General features: G+C 36.4%; 1 pseudogene; it reads left to right on the top strand.

The window, feature by feature from the left end:
* The window catches only part of LOC122346198, a 71373-nt pseudogene extending 53716 nt beyond the window's left edge, over positions 1 to 17657 (top strand).
* Positions 17658 to 21629: the final 3972 nt, after the last annotated feature.

Raw genomic sequence — 21629 nt, 5'->3', positions numbered from 1 at the left:
AACCCAGCTGGTCATCCGTCATTGTTAAAAACTTACATCCCTGATTGGGGTCTGGTCTGAGGCCAGCTCGACACAGGTGCTTGGCACAGCATTGACATTAAAGCACTCCACGCTGAATATCGAGCAAAAGAGACGCCAGGAAATTTCAGTTGCTGTTGTACTGATTACTAAAAACACTGGCTCGATAAAAGCCTGCGGTTGAGACGCTCTTGGTTCATTTAGATTACATGGTTGCAGACAGTCCTGTGTCAAAGACAGTGGCTCTTTTTCTTTATTTTCTATTTTGTACAGCTGTCAGGCCTTATGCGGAAAGAGACAATGCCAGAGATTTACAATGATGGATGACTAAAGCTTGCTAAAACAGACACAATAGATATTATGAATGTGAGTATAGAAATTCTCAGGGTATGGTTATTTTGTACGTAGTTAATTTGAGATTATAATAGGTAATATGCGTCACTGTATAAACACGGCCTAGCCATTTGGGTTTAAATAAGCAAATACTGAAGAGTTCAAGATTGGATCATTATTGCAAACAACATGTTTCTGGCAAACGCTGCAATGGTCTCCGTTAGCCCTAACTGAAATAATATGTCGTTTTTAATTCTTAAACAACCATGTCATATTTTCCAGAATGACAATACCAGACTTAAATTGTGAAATAGTGGCATGAAGAATCATTTACTTGTATGAATTGGCAACAGCATTGCGGCCGTAACCAAATTCAGAGTCTTTGGGATGTGCAGGAGACAACTTTACAGGGTGGTTTGTCTCTCCCATTGTCAATATAAGATCTCGGCCAAAAATTTATCAAACCCTTGATGGCAATAAATGCTGTAATCTTGCATGATAATGCCACAACAATGCACAGTATAAAAGCTAAAGCTAAAGGCAGTCCATTGAAGTCTATTAAAGTTTTTAACTTTTTTTGGTTAAATTCCACTCCAGCATGACAAAGGTTATTTTAATAGGGTTATTGTCAGGACTGTGTGATGGTCAATGTATAACAATTGGAGCCTGGTGAATATCGATATTGCCATTCTGGAATATGTACATGCATTAAAAAAAAACAACAAAAACTTGGATTTACTTCATAAAATCTTCATAATGTGCACTTACACATTTTAAGTCAATTTTACTGCAACTTTTTGATATAATTTACTTATTGTTTTCGAGTAAAATACTTGCTTAAGTTAAGTAAGTTGAACAAAGGAAATAAATACCTTTCGCTTGACCAGCAGCTTACATGGCATTACTTTAGCACTGAATTAAACCATGCTTTTAAAGTGTGTTAGAAACATCTATCGAAATAATACAGTAAATACAGTCACCTACATATTTTGTACTTCAGCACTCCAAAACTTGTTTTTTTCTTATATATACAACTCTCTATTTAAGCTTTAGGGCCCTATCATACACCCAGTGCAATGCGGCGCAAGTGTGTCTGCTACTTTCAGTCTGACACTTTGTGGCGCGTTGCTGTTTGAGAACTGAAAATAGACTGCGCCACAGACCAGATATTTTTGGACAATGATTGCGTGTATCAGAATTATTTGCAGTTCAGCTTATTACTACTTATAATGACAAATGAAATTGGCTATGTATAACATATATGTAAATTGATCAGACAGAGCTATTTGAAAGCCTGCATCAGTGTATTTAACAAATCAGTGTATTTTAAAATGTAACATTTTTTCGAATTTTTCAGCCAAATGGAGAACCTGCTCGCTCAAACTACTGAAAGATTTAGGAGGCAGAGGCTCTTGCTTAAATCTAGATGGTGTCTCTTTTTTTAGCATGCTATGTGTGTGTGTATATACACAGATTATATATATAATACGTGTAATCATATTTAAATAAATAAATAAATACCACCTGCCTGCTTCAAGTTCAGTTCTGTTTGGCGAACCATGAAATTATACACTTTACCTTTAAATCTGAAAACAGCTGTTTGCATTGCACTGTATTGTACTTTGAGGATCCTGTAATACATTTAAGACATTCAGACACTTGAGCACTCTTTTTTCCCGAGGTCCAGATTAAAGACTAAAGACGAGTTCCCATGCAGAGGTCATGTTTGCATATTGTCTCTTCAGAAAGCACCAAGAACATGACATGTCATTGAAAAAAGAGCTAATCATTGCTATAATAATCACTGAATAATGATCATTGCTATCTGACTGCTTGCTGTCATAAAATGTAATGAATAGCTATGATTAGTCAGAGAACATGATACTTTGCTTCAAAGCGTTATTTTTCCTTGCTCTCTCTCCCACAGTTTGTGCATGTGTGAGAGATCACTAATTTGCCTCATGTCCTGGATTCGCTTATTCATCAGGCCTCTCTGTATTATTTATGAACGGGGTGAAAGACAAGGGCGAACATCTTTATTTTCAGATGTCTATGGATAAGGGGCTTGCTCTGGGAGATGATTGGCCTTTCGCTCATCTACAAAGAACCTCTTTTCCTTTGATATTTCTATGAAATTATCACATCTCCAACGGTTATATCACAGCCCTTTCCTTTGCCTGCCAAACCCTTCTTTGACCCGCTTTGTGTCACCCACTGTCTGTGTTTCAAAGTAACTTGTTAATTAACTTTGATGTTCACTTATCTTTTACAGGATTCAAACCTATTTTGTCTTTTTTTTCCCCCTCCAGTCTTCAGTGAGAGGAGAGAATATTACGATCTTTGGCTGCCTGAATCATGGGATGCCACTCTCCCTTCACGACAACACATCAGTCTCGTGTGAATCTGGTAGGACATTCTATCATTTAATCTAAGAGGAAACTCATTAAGCCATATGTAGTCATCATCACATTTTTAAATATTGTTTGCAATTCTAAGAAAATAAAAAGGTAAAATATAATAGTAAAAGCGTTTTCTTTTTACTATTCGAAAAAATAAATCACAATAATAACATGCTAAGTTATCCAACCATATGTTATATAGTGAAAAGTGAGTGATTTAGCAAATATATAGTTACAGTGGTATATTGTGGTAAAGTACAGTATAGAAAAAAGACTAGGGGCAGACAATGTTTAAATTTATTTCCGTTTGTCTTTTAAATTGCTTTGGGCCAGTGCCCTTTGCTGTAATGTTCATGAAGACGGCTCACGTTTCCTAGGGCTTTGATCCAAAACCATGGCAGTAAAAACAATGAAGTGTCTTTTTTGGAAACAATTCAGGTGAGACAAAGTAAGATGTCACCATTTCTATGCAAATGCAACATAAATTGCATCGCATAGTTGCAAGTGAAATGTGGTAAACTTGCTTCTATCGCATGAATTTTCTTTTATGGTCCATTTTATGGTTGAGCACATCACTCAGATACGCACTTACCAGGGTTTTCTCACAACAATAATTGCCTTTACCTGTTTATGCTTTCTTTATCAGAATCAGTTTCAGGATTTCATCTCTCCATCAACACCACTGCAAATATCACCAAGCTGAGGATTCCCTACCCGCAAACGGGCACGTGGTACCTGAGCCTGCGATCCATGTGTGCCACAGAACACGGGTGAGCACATTTATATGTCTTTCTGTTTGCGTTTCTGCACTAAATTATCAGACTGCAGTTGCTGTGAAAAAGATGTGAAATATTCATTGCACTCCATGTATTTACCTTCTTCAACGTTTAGCAAGTAGTAGTAGCAGCATGTGAACTGTGCCATGTTTCCTATTTGCTGCTCTGAAATACATTACTTGTGAAACGATTCACTTTTATGTTGACCGAGACTCTTGTAATCTTACATCGTCTCATTCAAAATGAAAATTAATTCTGACAGTGAGAGTTTGTGTTAGGTTTGATATCTTCATTCAAAATTGCACACTGTGTTTTACACACACACACACACACACAGACTTTAAAGTACATTTTCACACTAACACAGAAATTATAACATCAGCTTTGACTTATAGTCGCATATACACATTTCATATTATCTTCGTTAGAATGAAAGTTCTATTATAATTTACTCACCCTTGTGTTGTTCCAAACTTTTTCTTTCTTCCACTGAATACAAAAGGAGTTATTTTTCTCTACGAAAGTACAAATAATAGGACTGAGGAGTTCAGCTTCAAGAAAAGGACACAAAAGCGCCATAAAAATATTGTAAAAAGTGATTCATGCAACTTGTGAACTATAACTCTTGTGAAGCCGTGTGTGAGAGAAACAGAAGATAACATCTCTAATTTTGGACTGTTTCTCACACAAAGCTTAAAAGCTTTTGCAACCCTAAAAGCTTCAATCCCCATTTATTGTAAATGCATTCAGAATTCTCAGAATGTTCAAAGACATTCCATGCTGTTGATTTTTGGTAGTTTTCCTAAAAGCTTCTATTCGACTTTTCACTTTTTTCTTGTCATCTCCATGCTCTTGGACAGGTTCGAGATGTGTACTAATGTAACAGCTGAGGTGTACCTTCGCTCTTACCTGACCCCCTGCATCAATGACTGTGGCACCTATGGCCAGTGCAAACTCCTGCGGACCAACAACTACCTGTATGCTGCGTGCGAGTGTAAAGCAGGTCAGCACCCAAAACCCTATAGCAATCACAAGTATCCGGCTTTTTTAAGTCATTCTATGTTGAATTTTCTCCAGCCATTACTTCACAAATCATTCCATTATGTTGATTTAGCACTCAAGAAACATTACTTATTATCAGTGTTGAGTTGTGTGAAGTTCATAAATGCTTTTTTTTTTTACTGTGTTCTTGCTGAAGAAAATAAAAAATAAAAATCAGTCAAGTAATTAATCGTCGAGCTTACTGACCTAAAATTTTTTAAAGGTAGTTAATTTTCTTCATAATGCTATAATTGCAGTTTGTTTAGTTGTGTTTGATTTTGCCAAGAATCACGCACTTGCCATAATTACATATTAGATGTAATTATGTATCACAAATCAAAAGTGGCACAGAATTCCCCCAAAGGTCCTTAGAAGTGGCGTGCAGGACAAGTGTTGTTTCCTACACTTATAATGTGACACGTGTTCTTGAAGACTCCTTGAAACTTTATCTTTCAGGAAAACAAAAGAGCAGGAATTGTGTGCGATTTAAAAAAGTGAACGAGTCTGTCCTCCCTCCCCAGGGTGTTATCACCCTTGCGGTTAATATGATGATAATCGTAGTAATATTTTATAATTCCATTTATTATCTTTCTCCTCTGCTGTCAGATGCCAATCAAACTTAATTGGCATGTTAAATGCTTCAATTACACATGTGCCAATCATGTTGCTGCGTAACTGTGAGATCACAAATCAAGTGGTTTTTAATTAGAGGACATTTGATGATCCTGAGAAATATGCTAATCACAACCTCTCAATTACAGCACCATTATAAAGCTCTGGTGCCTCGTTTCCCCTCTCTCCCTGGATTCCTACCCATAGTTTCTTTTGTCATTAGCATAGACAAATTTACCCTTTTAATGAATGTTTTCTGGCAAACAGCTGAGTGCTCTGATACAGCATGCATGCAAAGCTCTTCTCTGTTCTCGAGTGTCTGGTAAAGCTCAATTGACCGTCTTTGTCGACACTCAGCGAGACTTCAATCACGACATGCCTTTGAGGATTTTTGTTTGTGCTTTGGCTAATTAAGGCTTCGTAATCAGAGAGATTTGTGGTGTGTTTTCTAGCATTTTCTATGAGAGGTGAGAGGTGCAGTACATCTATTTCCTTCATGGTGTTTATATAACAGTAGGCTGCCCAAATCCAATCTATATTTATGAAGCTGTTTACAACAGCTGACAGATGAGGAACAGAATGTGTGTGTGAACGAAGAAGAAAGTACATGTGTATTTCTGTTAAGGGTTTTTTTTTTCTTTGTTAGCTTTACATACATTGCCAGTGTGCGTGTTTTATTATTTTGTTTTTCGTTTGCTTAGTTTGCTTTGAGGATAGGGACAGGGGTACATTGTACACTACCTTTTAAAAAACTTGGGGTTGCAAATGCAATACAGTAAAAACAGTAATATTATGAACAGGGTTTTACATTAACTTTTTGCTCAGCAGCGACTGTGGCTAATGGTTTTCCAGATTTACTAGCCACTCTACATTTTTACTGGCTGCAATTTTCTTTTTGGGAAATGACATTTTGTATGACTAAATAATGCACACAAATATTTCCAAGTCATTTGATCTATTTAAAGGGCAGTTTTCCCCACTACCGTATTAAAAGCATGAATAATCTTTCATAATAGATTCCTTATTAATAATTTAACTTAATATAATGAGATAATATAAGACTGTTACCAGTCATATGAAATCAGCATCTACAAAATCAAAGATCTGTAGAAGAAACAGAAGTGACTGAAGCAGCATTCAGATGCATTTATGACAGTAATATAGCACAAATGCATTTACACTGCATGAAAAATTATAACAGCATAATGTTGTGAGCTTGGTGTTTTAATATGCTTATAGATATATATACAGTAGTGAACATTTGAAAGCGTATTTAGAACTAGAACGACTAGAATGAGTACTGTTTGAGCTTTAAGAAAGCTATAATGAAAGATTTTGATCCATTTCAATGTTTGCATTTTCAATTTATATTATAAATACGAAATGTTGGAAAAAAGACTTCTAGGCTACTAAAAGGCTACTATAATACCAAACCGCCAGTAGGTGGCAGCATCTTCAATGACTCATCTTAATTAAAACCTTCAAACGATTTGTTCAGACAGCTGTTTAATTCAAGAATTCAAAGAATTAAGTGCCTGTCCTTATGAATGGACCACTGAATCATTGACTCAAATGATTCCAATTTCAAAAACACAAATCATTCATTAACAAAACACCCCAGCTTTGTGTGTCGCATATGCCCGACAGTTGCTTTAACTATTTGCATGAACCAAATGGTGCAAAAACAGTCAACAATATATCTTTTCAATAAATTCGCATTAACTCTTGTATAAAACTCTTGCACAACTCTAGTTGTGTCATGTTGCTTAACTCTATGTATGTTATAAATATTTTCTTCTGTGCAAAGTTCCGTTCATTTGTTTCGATTTCTCCACAAGATTGTCTCACATAGACGAGTCGCGTGTGACTTATTTGTGTTACCTTGTTGCTTGTTTTATTATTAATCGTCATTTACTTGCACCGAATGTCCTTCTCATTGAAATTTGGGTGCAGTTAGATGTTTTAATCAGATTAGTTGTCTGGTCAGGCACGTAAAATGATCTTCTTTCATTCGCCCCTTCAAAAAATCTACTTGTCTCAAACAAGCATTAATGTTGAGTTATATTACTGAAGTGGCTAGTGAGACTGACTGTTACCTGCCACAGCTGAAATACTGATTATCAAATATTATTAATGTTATGAGTAATTAAATTGTAATTTATTTCTGTGATGGTAAATCTGAATTTTCAGCATCATTACTCCAGCCTTCACTGTCACATTATCCTCCAAAAATCATTTTAATATGCTGATTTGCTGCTCAAGAAACTTGTATAATTGTTGAAAACTGGTCTGCGCCTTCAAATTTTAGTAATAATTTGCTTAAATTCATGTCATTCAAAACTTGCGTTCCAAAATATCACTTTTTTCCCGCAGAACATAAAGAGAAATGTTTTGCTTTTCCATGTAATCACTATTACCAGATCTGACATTTCTGGATTTATGCCTAAACCTGTATCTTTCAGGACCATTTTGATTCCAGCTAGGACTGTTCTGGTTAGTAATTTGTGTGTGCTTTTCTAGGTTGGGATGGCTGGGGTTGCACGGACAACACAGAGGCGTACTCATACGGCTTCCAGCTGCTCTCAACTCTCCTTCTGTGCCTCAGCAACCTGATGTTCGTCCCACCTGTGACCATCGCCATCCGCAGTCATTACCTGCTGGAGGCATCTGTCTATATTTTCACCATGTTTTTTTCCACTGTGAGTCGGAAGGCCTGGTTTAAACCAATAATAATAAAAAAAATGGGGCTAACATAAACATTTCAGTTACTGCTTGCATGGCATTAACAGGTAATATTACTGTCTTCATGAATCATATGAAATTAAAACAAGATATGTAAAGCTTCAAACATAAGAAAAAACCTCTAAATTCTGGATTTGACATGTTGCACTGTAACTTGTAAATCATCTTAATGGATCAGTCAGATGAAAGAACTGGAACTAACTTGTATAATTAATATTTAATACTAGATTTGCATTCTGTTCCAGTTATGAACAAATATGCCTAATTAACGCAATAAGCACTTGAAGACCTGCTGACTATCACACAAAGCACAAAGCCGTCTCACAGAGTCCTAATTTAGCGTATCAGCGGCAGCTGAAGTATGAAAGATTACAGTTAAGAACCAATGACATGTCAGAGTGTCATATTTTATTCATGCCTCTACTGACCTTCCCTTCTTGTTTTCTTCTTTCATCCCTGAACAGTTTTATCATGCCTGTGACCAGCCAGGCATTGTGGTCTTCTGCATCATGGAGTATGACGTGCTGCAGTTCTGTGACTTCCTCGGCTCGCTCATGTCTGTATGGGTCACTGTTATCGCCATGGCCAGACTCAAATCCATTATCAAACAGGTAAAAATCACTCAAATGCAAACTCGGAGCAAACTTCATTTCCATAAACCTTGTGGTTCTTCCCTCACTGTGGTGCTTCCAAATGTTTTGTAAGCGTGGTTATAATATTCAAAATGATTTTGCATTGAACAAAGAAAAAATTTTCAAACCAAACTGAAACTTGTACTAGCATTAAACATTTTTAGGGTAAGTATGATTTTAAAGCAATTCATTTTAATTAAAATAAAAAGTGACAAAGAATTATATAAGGTCATAAATTAGTTTTATACTAAATAAATACTGTCTTTTGAACGTTATATTCATTAAAGAATACTGAAATGCATCAGTTTCTAGAAAAATTTACTGTATTTTATATAAATTAAACGCAGCCTCGATGAGCATAAAATATGCCTTTTTAAAGCATTACAAATATTACCGAAATCAAACTTTTGAAACATAGCGCATATACCAAAAATGATCTTTTTAGGGCCATTGTATATAATAACCACATTGGTTGAAATTAAGTATGAAGGCCCTGGGGCCCAGAAATGCTGTATATTTCTTGTGTCATCAGTTTCTATAAATTCGTTTTGTGTGATTCATAGAGGCCAGTAGTTTTTCATGGACCTTATTGCCAAGAAAAGAGCTTTCCAAGATGTGCAAGAGAGCAGAAATTTTGTCCACCTCTGTAAAGCGCTTACACAGAGTGTAAATATACGAATGTCAGCAGTCTGTCATGTGCTGTCATAATGATGGTGACATTTCGCTGTGGAGCTGAGTAAATATAGGTGGACACTTTCAGGTGTGTGCACACTCTTTAGTTCTGTGGTCTTCAGCTGCTCAAGCGCAGAGAAAGACTAAGATTCAAGGAGATCACACAGGAGAAAGATGGTAAGAATGTGATTAAATTAAAGTTTGAGTAATTTAGAATCAGAGAAATAAAGTGACGGGACTGCAGTTTGTGATGGAAGCTTCTAATGGAAAGAACAAGAAAAAATAGCTCTCCTCTAGGGAGAACGCTTCTATATGCGTTAGGTGATTGCGTGTGTTTTGCTGAGTGCTGCAGTTTGCAGACACTAATCAAATCACCCATGTCACAACAGTTCTGAACTTTAGGGGAAAGAAAGAGAGTGAGAGAGACATTTTTAGCACCACCACTCTTTACTTACAGTCTGTCTGACAGAGGCGGCCGATGCAAGATGGTCCTAATTGGACTGGGGATTCACTATCGCCTCTAGACATGATGAGTCGTCGATGTTTGGGCTAATATTTTTCTCTTTTCTGCTTTCCTACCAGGTGCTGTACTTGCTGGGGCGATGGCTCTGTCAATGGCCTTACAGCTGGACCGCCATGGCCTGTGGAACCTGCTGGGTCCCAGTCTTTTAAACTTTAGGCATCATGGCCATCGCCTGGGTAAGCAGGACTGTGCACATGCATAGATTCCATGTGTTGTGATTGTGACGCATCCTTATTAAATGTTTAATATATCAATAAAACATGTCAGAATCGATTTCAGTTATATGGCTGAGAGCATAAAAAATAACAGATGTTAAAGTTGTGGTTGCAACCTGTGTCTTCTAAACCTACAACCTGCAAATGTTGTTGTGCTGGACTTCAATGGTCTGGTTTAAGTTGGTCAGCAGGTCTCCTAGCTGGTTTAATTAGTCTTCCAGCTTGGCCAAGCTGGTTTTAAGCTGCCAGTTGATCTCCCAGCTGGTTTATCAATGCCTTATCCGGTTTAGGCTTGTCTTCAACTGTTCTAGCTGATCTTCCAGCCTAGACTGGACAGCTAGTTGGTCTCCCACCTGGTTTAACTGACCCTTCAGCCTGGACAAGCAGTTATTTAGCTGGTTTAGCTAAGCAGCCAGGTGTTCTTACAGGTTTACAGGTCTTAGTTGGTTTAAGCCTGACTAGGCCCAAAATCCTTTTAAAAGTATATCAGATCAGAAAAACGTTCTCTCTCTCTCTCTCTCTCTCTCTCTCTCTCTCTCTCTCTCTCTCTCTCTCTCTCTCTCTCTCTCTCTCTCTCTCTCTCTCTCTCTCTATCTATATATATATATATATATATACACACACACACACACACACACACACACACACACACACACACACATATTTACACACACAAACACACACACACACACACATATATATATTATATAAAAACAAGTGTAAGTGAATAAAATACATTTTTTGAATGTTTATAAATGTAATGAAAACATATTATAAGGCAGTGTGCCTGTGTTCAAAAATATGTTCTTTCAGTCCGGTGGATCCGGCAGTTAAATGTCAGAGCTATTTTTTCTTTGGCTGTTGAGTGACAACAAAGCACCTTTTCAGTATCTATAATTTATGAAGGCATTTCACGTTACCTGGTCAATCTGCGCTTTCGTTTAAGGCTGCATTTATCTATGCATTAGCGTGGTGTGGCATTAAAAAGTTTTTCTGTTCTGTCAGTATTAGAGATGCCCTTGCTGTTCCATTACCAGGCAGCTTGTACTTTATGCTAATTCCTCAAGCGACCACACTGCTTTCCTGAAGTGAGATGATAAAAAAATAATGGGTGTTGGGCGAGGAAAAGTCTTTGCCAGAGCCTCTGGCAAATTACAGTTGAGTGTGAGAAGCGCGTCCTCCCTTGAGTCGTATGTGCTGCTGGATATATACATGCAGAGGGAAGAGGAGCCAATGAACTTCTACTGCCGCTACAAAGATACACTGTATTGTGTGAGAGAGAATAGCAAACAATTAACAAGAATGAAGTAGAACAGAATGTGGAAAACCACACCAGAACAGTATAAAATACATTGTATTTGCACTTTATTTAATGTACTATATAATGTACTATATGTCACATTTATGACATCTGGTAATGCAAAAAAGGTGTTCAAATTTAACTAATATAAATGACTATTATTAACACAGCACTGCAAACACTTTTAATATAACCTCCACAGAATAAACACACAAATAGGTTGAAATCTTCTGAATGTCATATTGAAAGACAAGAGGACAGATTACTCTAATTCTGTCTAAAATTCATTGAATGTGACACTGACTGTCAAATGCACACGTCTGTCATCTCCATGGCACATAATGGCTTTGTAGTTAAAGCATGTCAGCTGACACCTCTATTTCAAAGCTCCCCGAGCCTACGCAAACACAGTACAAAGCATCCCACTGTGTGATTCTCACATCCTTTTTAGCGCTGAGGAAAAAGCTACAATTTATCAAGCTTGAGACATGCTACATCCACACAATTTGTTTACAGTGCAGTTTATCGTTATCTTCTGTGATCCTCTTGTTGTGTTTTTGGGCTTTGCGTTCTGAAAGTAAAACGTCATTTTCCTTCCTAGGCGTTTTTTCTCCATAGGCGTAACAAGCCAACAACATATTATGCACATTTTTATAAATATTGTATCATTTCATCAGTGTTCATCAAACTTTTTTATAGTTTATATTATATTCTATTATATACGTTTATATATGTTCTATTATATATGTTTATATATCTATTATATACATATTGAATGTTCTTTTGTTCATAATGAATTTCTTTGGAAAATTTATGGGATACATCTAAAACATAATTGAATGAAACTGCAAAATTTACAGACAGAGGGAGAAACATCTACTTTCTTTCCCTTACAGTGAGATATGAGCTTCATTTGGTATGTCCAATAACAGCCACAATTTCAATTCTAACACTTGAAAATTCAATTATTCCTGCTAGAGGAATACACATTTTATTTGTACAGTAGAATAATGCTTGAGATATCACTTACAAACCAAATCAAGGTCCATGATGTTTAAAACATAGCATTGTGAGGGGAAGAATAAAAACCTCTGCAATTCTCTGCATTTCTTTATGAACATTTCTGAATTGTGACCGCTGTCAGAACATTTTCTGTAAAGCTTTCTATGGTGATCATACCACTTACAGCAGTTAGGTGTTTAAGTAATTTTTTTGTTTCAATGTTTTTTAGTGTTTTGCTAAAATGGCCTGCTTTGATTTTGGCACAGCCTTTTATTGGAGGTCAGCATTCTGATTAAGCCATAATAAGAATGCATTTGATGTGGATATACAGCTACTTTTGGACTGTCGTATTGCATGACCCTTCTTAGTTTCAGATTCAGGGTCATTCACCACCTGCTGTGGAATTTCCTGATACAACTTTAGTGCAGCCAGGCCCTGATGCAGCAAAGCTGACAAATTCCATTACACTTCCTCGTGCTTCACATACAGGATAAGGTTTCTTTCTCCTAGATATAAAATATTTCATTTTTTTCAGAGATGTTTTTGGAACCTGGAGGAGGTATTTGCAAACTTTCTTTGGTCATCAGCAGTAATGTTTTAAAAGAGTTTTGTTTTTCTCTCTGTGGTGACCTCCCATGGCTCTGTTTTATACTGTACACATTGATCCATGACTCATGCATTTTATTGTTATGAGCCTCAACAACTCCACTTTAGAAATTCTCTCACAAATATTATGAAAAAGTACCTGCTATATATACTGTAAGCCAATGACATGAATATCTGGGTTATTTTTGACAGATTTAAAACATAATGAAAGATAGCTAATAGAGAAAAATAAAGTGAAAAATAAATCTATTTTAAGAAAAAATATATATATTAGTATTGTAACTTAATAATTTCAGTAAAAATATAAATAAAAAACAATTAATATAAAAATAAATATATACATTTTTCAATACTTATATTTTGTAATCTACTATTCATATTTAATCAGCTTTATTTAACTTCAAGAATCTTTTAACAATGACATCTGTGATGATTTACTGTACATATTGCTTGGATAAATTGTATTTTTTTCAGAATGCATGGATGTGTTTGAATGGCTTGAATGGAGAGACACAAATTTTGGTCAGATTACATAATTACGGTATCTTCCAACAGGGTCTAATGTAACTGGACCATGCTAACTAGTTTCTAGTTAATAAGCTTCCGTTCTGTGATGTGAATATACTGTCTGAGCTTCAGGCCTGATGCAGCATCTCACAGACAGAATGATAAATAACTGCTGAAAACATAAGCAATTATGCTGAATAGTTTGTGGGCTAACAATACATTTCGCTTTGCATTTCAATGCTCCAAAAGCATGCTAACCAGATTTGAGGCGTGAAGCACCACGTTTCAGCTTGTGTCCAGGCATCATTGATTCATGCGCCATCCGATCAATATCTGAAGGCATATCCTGCTTGACTGATGAATTCTTTATAAATGTATTAGTGCATATCCTTCAGAGGTGGTTAAATAAGTGTGATTCATCTCAGGAGCAGGCTGTACTGTTTAAGGATGTGGTCAGGACCGTGGGTGTTGGATTCCAACCCCGCTGTCAAAACAACAGCCTTATAATGGGAAATATAAATGGCAATCAATTTCAATGCAAGTCAAAAGGAACATATAGAGTCAAGCACGTTCTGAGAATAATCCTCATTAATAAATAGCATGTGACATGAAGACCGGGATATCTGGGCAGCAGTATGAAGTGTTGTTTTGTTTTTGTGTGGTTTAGATTAGGCCCATCAGTCAAGTGTCAAATTTACAGCTCATCCATTTTTCCATTCTGTCCTTTTGTAACTTGCACCTGTTATGTGCCTGGAGATTAATAAGTGAAGAAATGTTGACAGAGGGCAAAATGTTTTTTTTTTTTTATCCTAATGGTTCAAGCTGTAAAGCTCATTATAAACTCATAACGATACTCATATTTACATACACTGTAAATATGTGTTCATATTTTGTTATGTATTACTGCATTGGTTTTATTAAGTAAAATACTTTAATAATGACTGAATAAATTTGAGTATAGTAGTGCTGTAAAACGATTAATCATGATTAACGTCATCTAAAATAAAATTCTTGTTTACATAATGTGTATACACTGTATATATTTGTTATGTATATACTGTATAAAGACATACAACACACAGTATATATTTAGAAAATATTTATATGTATTTATATATTTATATTCATATAATTTATATATAAATATGTCATATAAAAATATATATATATATATATATTTGTATGTGTGTGCGTGCGTGCATTTATATACATACATAATTATACACAGTTATCACAGTGTGGTTTGAGAGGAGCACTTAAATAAACTTTAACAGTTTTAGTCCTCTACAAATGAAGAAAACAACAACATAGCTGCTTGCAGGCAGAACAAAAACCACACATGTTAAAGACGAGAACCGGCAATCAAACAGAAGCAAACTGGAACTTAAATACACACAGGAAATCACTAAATTAACTAGACACACCTGAACACAATGTCGATAATTAACAGGAAGTAGGGCACACAGAGCACATGGGAGGTGAAAACAACAACACATCCACATGTGTGACAACAGTACATACACATATGTAAACACTTTTATTTTGGATGTAACGCGATAACAGGTCACACCAAAGAAAGTTATTTGATTTATGTATTATTGTGATTATTATTATTCATTACTGTATTGCAGGTTATATTTTTTTATTCAGAGGAATAAGTTATTGCACTGTAAAAGAGAGCAGTGAATCTGAGGAATGATATCTTTAAAGACAGAACTTAAAATAAATGGGAGTTGGCATAAAGCACAGGTTGAATTACAGCAGAACTGTCATTAGGAAAATCTCTCAAATGGATTTTTGACCGAAATGTAAGTAAAATAACTGTGAAGGCCACTCGAGCAGCAAATTCAATAAACTTGCACAAATGGCTTAAGAAAGGATGAGTGCTCTTTCCAATGTAAGGAAATATACATAATGGCTTTGAAGGCTTTCTGGGACATTTTCAGATAAGGATCTTCTGAAGTACTGTGATTGTAATGTGACAAGAAATGAGGACAAGAAATGTAATTCCTCAGCAGTTATAAAGTTTCACAAACTTTAGTAACTTTGTTTAGAAATTGCACAGGAAGCCGGCAAAGCTGTAGTCGAATCAGTAATCAGAGGGAATATGCAATGTCTCTGAGGACCCACACCTTTCTTTATGCAGGAGAAATGTGATTGAGTCATCAGCAGTCACCTGAGTGTGTGTGTGTGTGTGTGTGTGTGTGTTTGATTGACTGCTGCACATGCTTGACAGCGGTAACAATGTAGAATCATGAGATTTAAAGCGCCTCGGCCATTTCGGTCCCTCGCTTTCAATCCTGCAGCTTGCTGTACTGTCATAGGATATTAAACATCAGCTTTGAGTGTGTGCTAGGCTCCTATTGTATATTCCTCGGCTGCACAGGACAGTTTTTCGCAGTTAAAATTCATGCCATAGCTATAAAATTGTAACCTGGGGCAAAGTTCTAGTCTACATGTCGTCAACCAGTGGAACATTATAATTGAAATGTCATGACAGACAGGCAGGAAAGCGAAGCATTTTATTCTCTCTGCACTTTCAGGACAGGATGAAGGGTTATAATGACTAAGAGAACATCGGTAGGTGATAGAGCAAATGCGATGGACGCAAACTAGCGACTTGTAAAGAGTTTACGTTTGTTAATCTGCGTTACACATCTGTTAAACAGTCCTTCTCTACACTCAGCTGATAGATTAATACCGTGTAATGGCGTTAGCAGGAGGCGTGAGCGGTGTGAAAGAGCGTGCGGTGTGAAATGTGGGAGGACAGCATGCTTTACAGTCTTCATAAATATCAGGATACCTACAAGCTGGAGAATTGAATTCCTATGAAGTCTGTAAATTGTGTGTCCGACCTTTATAACTGTGTGCATTCGCATCCAGCTCTAACAGCAGCAGCTCGTGTATATCAGAGCATCTTTATAGGTCTGCAGAAGCATCGTGGGCATTATATCTAATGGGGCAAGCTCAGATATCTGAGTTAGCTGGATTTTAAAAATTGCTATGGTGCACCATAATTGCAAGTGATAAAAAGGGTGTTTTAAATACTGTTTAAATATAGTTGTATTTGGGTTAGTCAGTCTCATTTTGGTCAGTTTTTTTCCCATAAATGCAGTGAAAATCTATACTTGCTGGTAGGTTCCAATGCAAATGTGTTTGGTTTATTAAATACAAATTAAATATTAGGTCAAGGTTCATTGTGAAGGCTAACAGCAATGTGAAATGAAAGCGTTTTTACTACGCTTACACTGGGTTAAATCAAGATGTCTAATTATGGAAACCTATTCTGCTACTTTAAAAAAAAAAAGTAAAAAAAAAAAGAAAGAACGATATACAGTAGTGTTATATTTTTGAAAAAAAGTCCAAATTATGAGAGCTGTATTTATAAGTGTCATTAATATGGCAAAGTCAAAATTCTGAAAAGATTCAATTAAGGAAGTCGAAACTAAAGTCATAATCAAAAGGAAAGTCGAAATTAAAAGTGACAATTATGACATAACTTTTAGCTCAGAATTTCAACCCAACCTTGTGCCTCAATTAAACTATCACATTTTACCAAAGCAGTGGCAGAAATGGGCTTCCAGAAGCAAGTATTTTTGCATACAGTGTAAAAATTTCAGACCACCCCAAGTCAAAATTTTCTAGTGACTCTAAAGTGCATCTAAAATTTTCCATTGGTCCAATTTGAATTTTCTGTTGGGACAACTGTTGCCACAATTAAAAAAAAATTACTCGATTGGGCCGACAATTTTTATTGTACAGTGAACAGTATAATCTCAGTTTTAATACTTTTGAAAAGTTTTTTAAATTAGTTTTAAGCAAAAACAGTACTCAATTGTTGCTTACCTGTACATAATTTGTTCAGCCTTTAAGACGAACACAGTCTGAGACCCAGTTGGTTTGTGTGTCTTTCTGTGCTGATGTACTGATGACTGCTTTGTGTTCCTCAGGCGGTGCGCACCATCCGCCGGCGCCGCTGTTACCCGCCCGACCTGGAAGCGCTGGGTCTTTTCCTGTTTCCGGCACCACCATTGCCACATCAGCGGTGGCCTTATACGCCGTGGAGACGGAGAGAACTACTTCTACATCCACAGCATCTGGCACATGCTCATCGCCGGGGGCGTCGGCTTCCTTCTGCCGCCGCGTGCCAAACCTGGCGTGAGTCACTCCCCTGAAGCGGCGGCGAGGCTGCGGCTACCAGCTCTGTGTGAACGAGCACGAGGAGATGGGACTGGTGGACCCAGCGATCATTACCATCAACAGCATATGCACCAGCTGATGGCGCTTAGCAACGGACTTTTATTTGCCTTTCTTCTCCTTCCTTTGGATTATAAAAACACGGAAAACAAAGCCAGAGAACTTACTGATGCACTGTAAATAACTTTTGGCGAAACACACACAGACATACACACGCTCTTGCATACAGCGTACTGCGTTTTTGTCATCGTTATTTGGATTACTATTATCGTTAATAATATGGTTTGCATTGTTAGTATCTGGGAATGGTTTGTGTCAGTACAGCGATGCACTGTTATTAGTGCATTATTTAAACCGTCTGAGATGATTTTTCTGCTGCTATTGACAGTGACTGTAAAATTGAAAAATGTGTCATGTAATTTATTCATTGTTTTCTGGCACTCAAATGACCAAATGTTTTATTGTGTTTAGAGGATGCAAAGGAAGAACACTACTTGGATGTATCAAGGGCACTGCTTTTTAGTTTTCTTTCTAAACATCTTTTGCACTGAGACACAACAAATGTGATACTGTACATTTTTTAAATATAAGTATAGTTATGATCCAGTCACAATGTGTACATGTATAGTATAGTTGTTTTCAGTGGAATGTCTGATTGTACTTTGGATTGCATTGTATTGCCTTTGCAGCATAATTGATTGTCGATTTATAGAGGGTTTAGGAAAGTGTCCATTGCCAAGACCAGGTTTTAATATGAAACCTCAGATAAATAACCTCATATTTCCTGTTGTATTTACCTAGTGAGGATCAGAGGAGACATTTTAAAGCAAAAGCAAATGATAAAGCAAATAAATGTTTTATTTTTACGGTATCAAATCAGATTCTTTATTTAGCTGGTAATGTGTTACTTGAAAGTGACACACCAGACTTCTGTCATGCTCTGATATTTTCAAAGAAATGAAAAAGCAAAACAAGGGTCTCTGGGATTCAAAACCCATTTTTAAAATAAATCATTTTCTCCTGGCTTCATATCATGACATCATCCTCTATGTTTCATTTCTTATGAGGATGTGTGTCCTTAAGTTCCTGGCTTATGTGCTTTCATAACACACATCGGTTTTAAACAACATGGAGCTTAAGGACAGGGTTTTTTTCAGGCGGTGAGTACAATATTTTCTTCTGTCATATCAGCCTTTGACTGGGGATGAATCACGTGTCGTGCTACTTGTTAATGAATAATTATCATCGTTCTCCAAAATGAATATTTGTTCAGTAACCCCACTTTAAATTGAAAGATTGATTCTATCGGAAATTAAATCATTGTTATTACTGTCCTAATATGTGACCCTGAACCACGAAAACTGTCATAAGTGTTAATTTTTCAAAATTGATATATACATATCATCTAAAAGCTGAATAAATAAGCTTTTCGCTGATGTATCGTTTATCATATTTGACCAAGATACAACTATTTGAAAAAGTAGAATCTGAGGGTGCAAAAAAATCTAAATAGACAATCACGCTTCAGTTTTTCCAAATGAAGTTCAATGCATATTAAAATCAGAAATTGATTTGGCTATTGCTACAAATATACTGCCAGTGACTTAAGACTGGTTTTGTGGTTCAGGGTCACATGTATGCAAAGTTAATGTAAAGAAAAAAAAAACATTTATGCCCAGTCATGACATCTGTTTGCTCAGAAACAAACTGCTCAATTTTTCTGTGTACTTTAAATTATTTTTGCATTAATAATCCATAAACCCTAGTGTGCTCATTGTATATAACACGTGCCCCCCACATTCACCCAGACAAATCAAGAGCTTCTCTAAACTTGATCCTCACGTGATTTAAGCGTTTTGTGTTGATATTCAGCTTTTTGCCAATGGGCACTATAGCTCATTTCTCCTCACATAACACATTCGCTGAAGCTCTGTCATGTGTCGGAGCAATCTTTTGCAATTTTTCTAGTCAAAATGGGAATGGATGAGAGATGTCACGCTGAGATGAGGGACACGGTGAGATTGGCTGCGGTTTCTAGATGGCGACTAGGTTTATGCGGATTTAGTCCTCTGAGCTAATGAAAACCATTTCTTTCCACTCATTTAAAATCATTTTAGTTACAAAATCCTTTAACTTTAGCCACTATTTTGCAGTGTAATTAGGGGGCGTGGTATTAGAATTATGATCTAATCCATGTGCTTTCAGTAAATGTCTGAGTATCTGTACCTGCAAAGGAAGTGGCTCAGCAGGAGTCTAGACTAACAGCAGCATAGCAAATGGGAGGAGAAAGCGGCGTAACATGTTTTAATTAAGATATGCATATGAATTTGTTTGCAGACACTGCAGGATGACAGCTCATGAACTAGTCAATGAGCAGAGTGACACTTAGGTCTGACAACCACTCTGACACGTGAAGTATAGGGCCTGAACAGAAAACTTACGACTAACAATCCAGTAAAAGCATTTTAAAGCAATCAATTCACATACAAATACAGAAAAGTAGGAATAAAGGCATTTTAAACATTTCACCAGTGAAATACATAACGTGTTTGATACTTAACGTTACATAAAGTTGTTGAACTTTCGCCATCAGGTGCATTTTATGAGCACGTCTATGAGAATCAAAACCTGCTGGTGTGCCTCATGTTTTGTGCGTTCAACTTCTTATGCGTGCTGTTATTTCAGTAGCAATGATATAGAAAGTAGTGATTTTAGCAGATGACATCAAACAGAATAGCAAAACGATGACTGTAATCAAACCTTAGTTTACTTACGCTGTCTGCTACTGGTTGAATAAACTGATGGTCAACAGCCTGATCTCCACGGCAATTGAAATATGAATTTGTGTGAATTACCTACAACCGAACCTCCTAAGCCTACCCATCACTGAGTTTTAAGACAAAATAGTCCAAAATTAGCCACCTTGTAAAATACATACAAATTGGTTAACCTGAGACCAAGCAATGCGTTAGTTTAGCCAATGTTACTGTTGTTAGGCTGGTTGGGATGCGCAAAAAAACCTAATTGTTTTAAAAGCATATTATTGAAATTTTCTTGTCGGGAGTTAACTTAGTTTGACACAGCTGCATAATAAGCTCGCCTAGGAGAGTGGTTTTAAAACAAACTCCCCATTAAAGAAGTAATGACAGATTGTGAAAAAAAGAGGGAGCCTTGATGTTTTCTCTGCTAATTCTCGGCTCATAACCCAGAGGACGAGGGAAAGAGCAAAACAACTTAAATCAAAACTGACAGTGCAACAAATCAGCACAAAGAAGATGTGTATATATATATATATATATATATATATATATATATATATATATATATATACTATATATATATATATATATATATATATTACAATCACAATCATCGCATAATAAATTCATTATTAAATCTGAATTGGTGGTGAATTTGTTTTGAATTCTTGTGTTTATTCTCCACATACAGGTAGGGCCCATTTCCTCTATAAATCATTATTTCCTACAAGAATCATTATTTCCTACAAGATGAGTTAATTCATCTAAATGATGACATAATTCTGACATTAGTAATTCCAGAAGCAAATAACCTTCACACTAGTCAAGAAAAAAGTGCAGAAAACTTCATAAAAACATTTGTAGGTATTTGTTGGCCATTGACCTTTACCAAATAACATTAGAAAGCAGCTGTCAGCTACTAAGTCAGGTTCAACCGAGCGATTAACCTGTTACTGGGTTTATGCGCCCCACCGCGCAGGCTATGATAAAATAAATATCAAGAAACAAAGACATCCCCAGAAGCTGCTGTCGAAAGAGAGAATATTCAGATTAATTACCGAGTAAAAATATATTGCCACAAAGACACTCTTGTAAACAGTGTCTTTATTGCTATTGTTATAGTCGGTAATCGCAGGTCGACATATCGTGAAATACAGTGAGAGTACGTTTCTGTGCAGATTTTTTTGCTATGATAAGCGTCATATTAATCTGCATCCTTCTTTACATTAAGATCCGCCAAGCATACCAATACGGGCAAAGTTTCATAGCGCCTGCGCCAGTCGCAGAATCGCTGA

The sequence above is a fragment of the Puntigrus tetrazona genome, chromosome 5, assembly GCF_018831695.1.
Source record: "Puntigrus tetrazona isolate hp1 chromosome 5, ASM1883169v1, whole genome shotgun sequence".
NCBI lineage: Eukaryota > Metazoa > Chordata > Actinopteri > Cypriniformes > Cyprinidae > Puntigrus > Puntigrus tetrazona.
The sequence above is the reverse complement of the archived record's forward strand: the minus strand, read 5'-3'. Positions and strand labels throughout refer to the sequence as shown.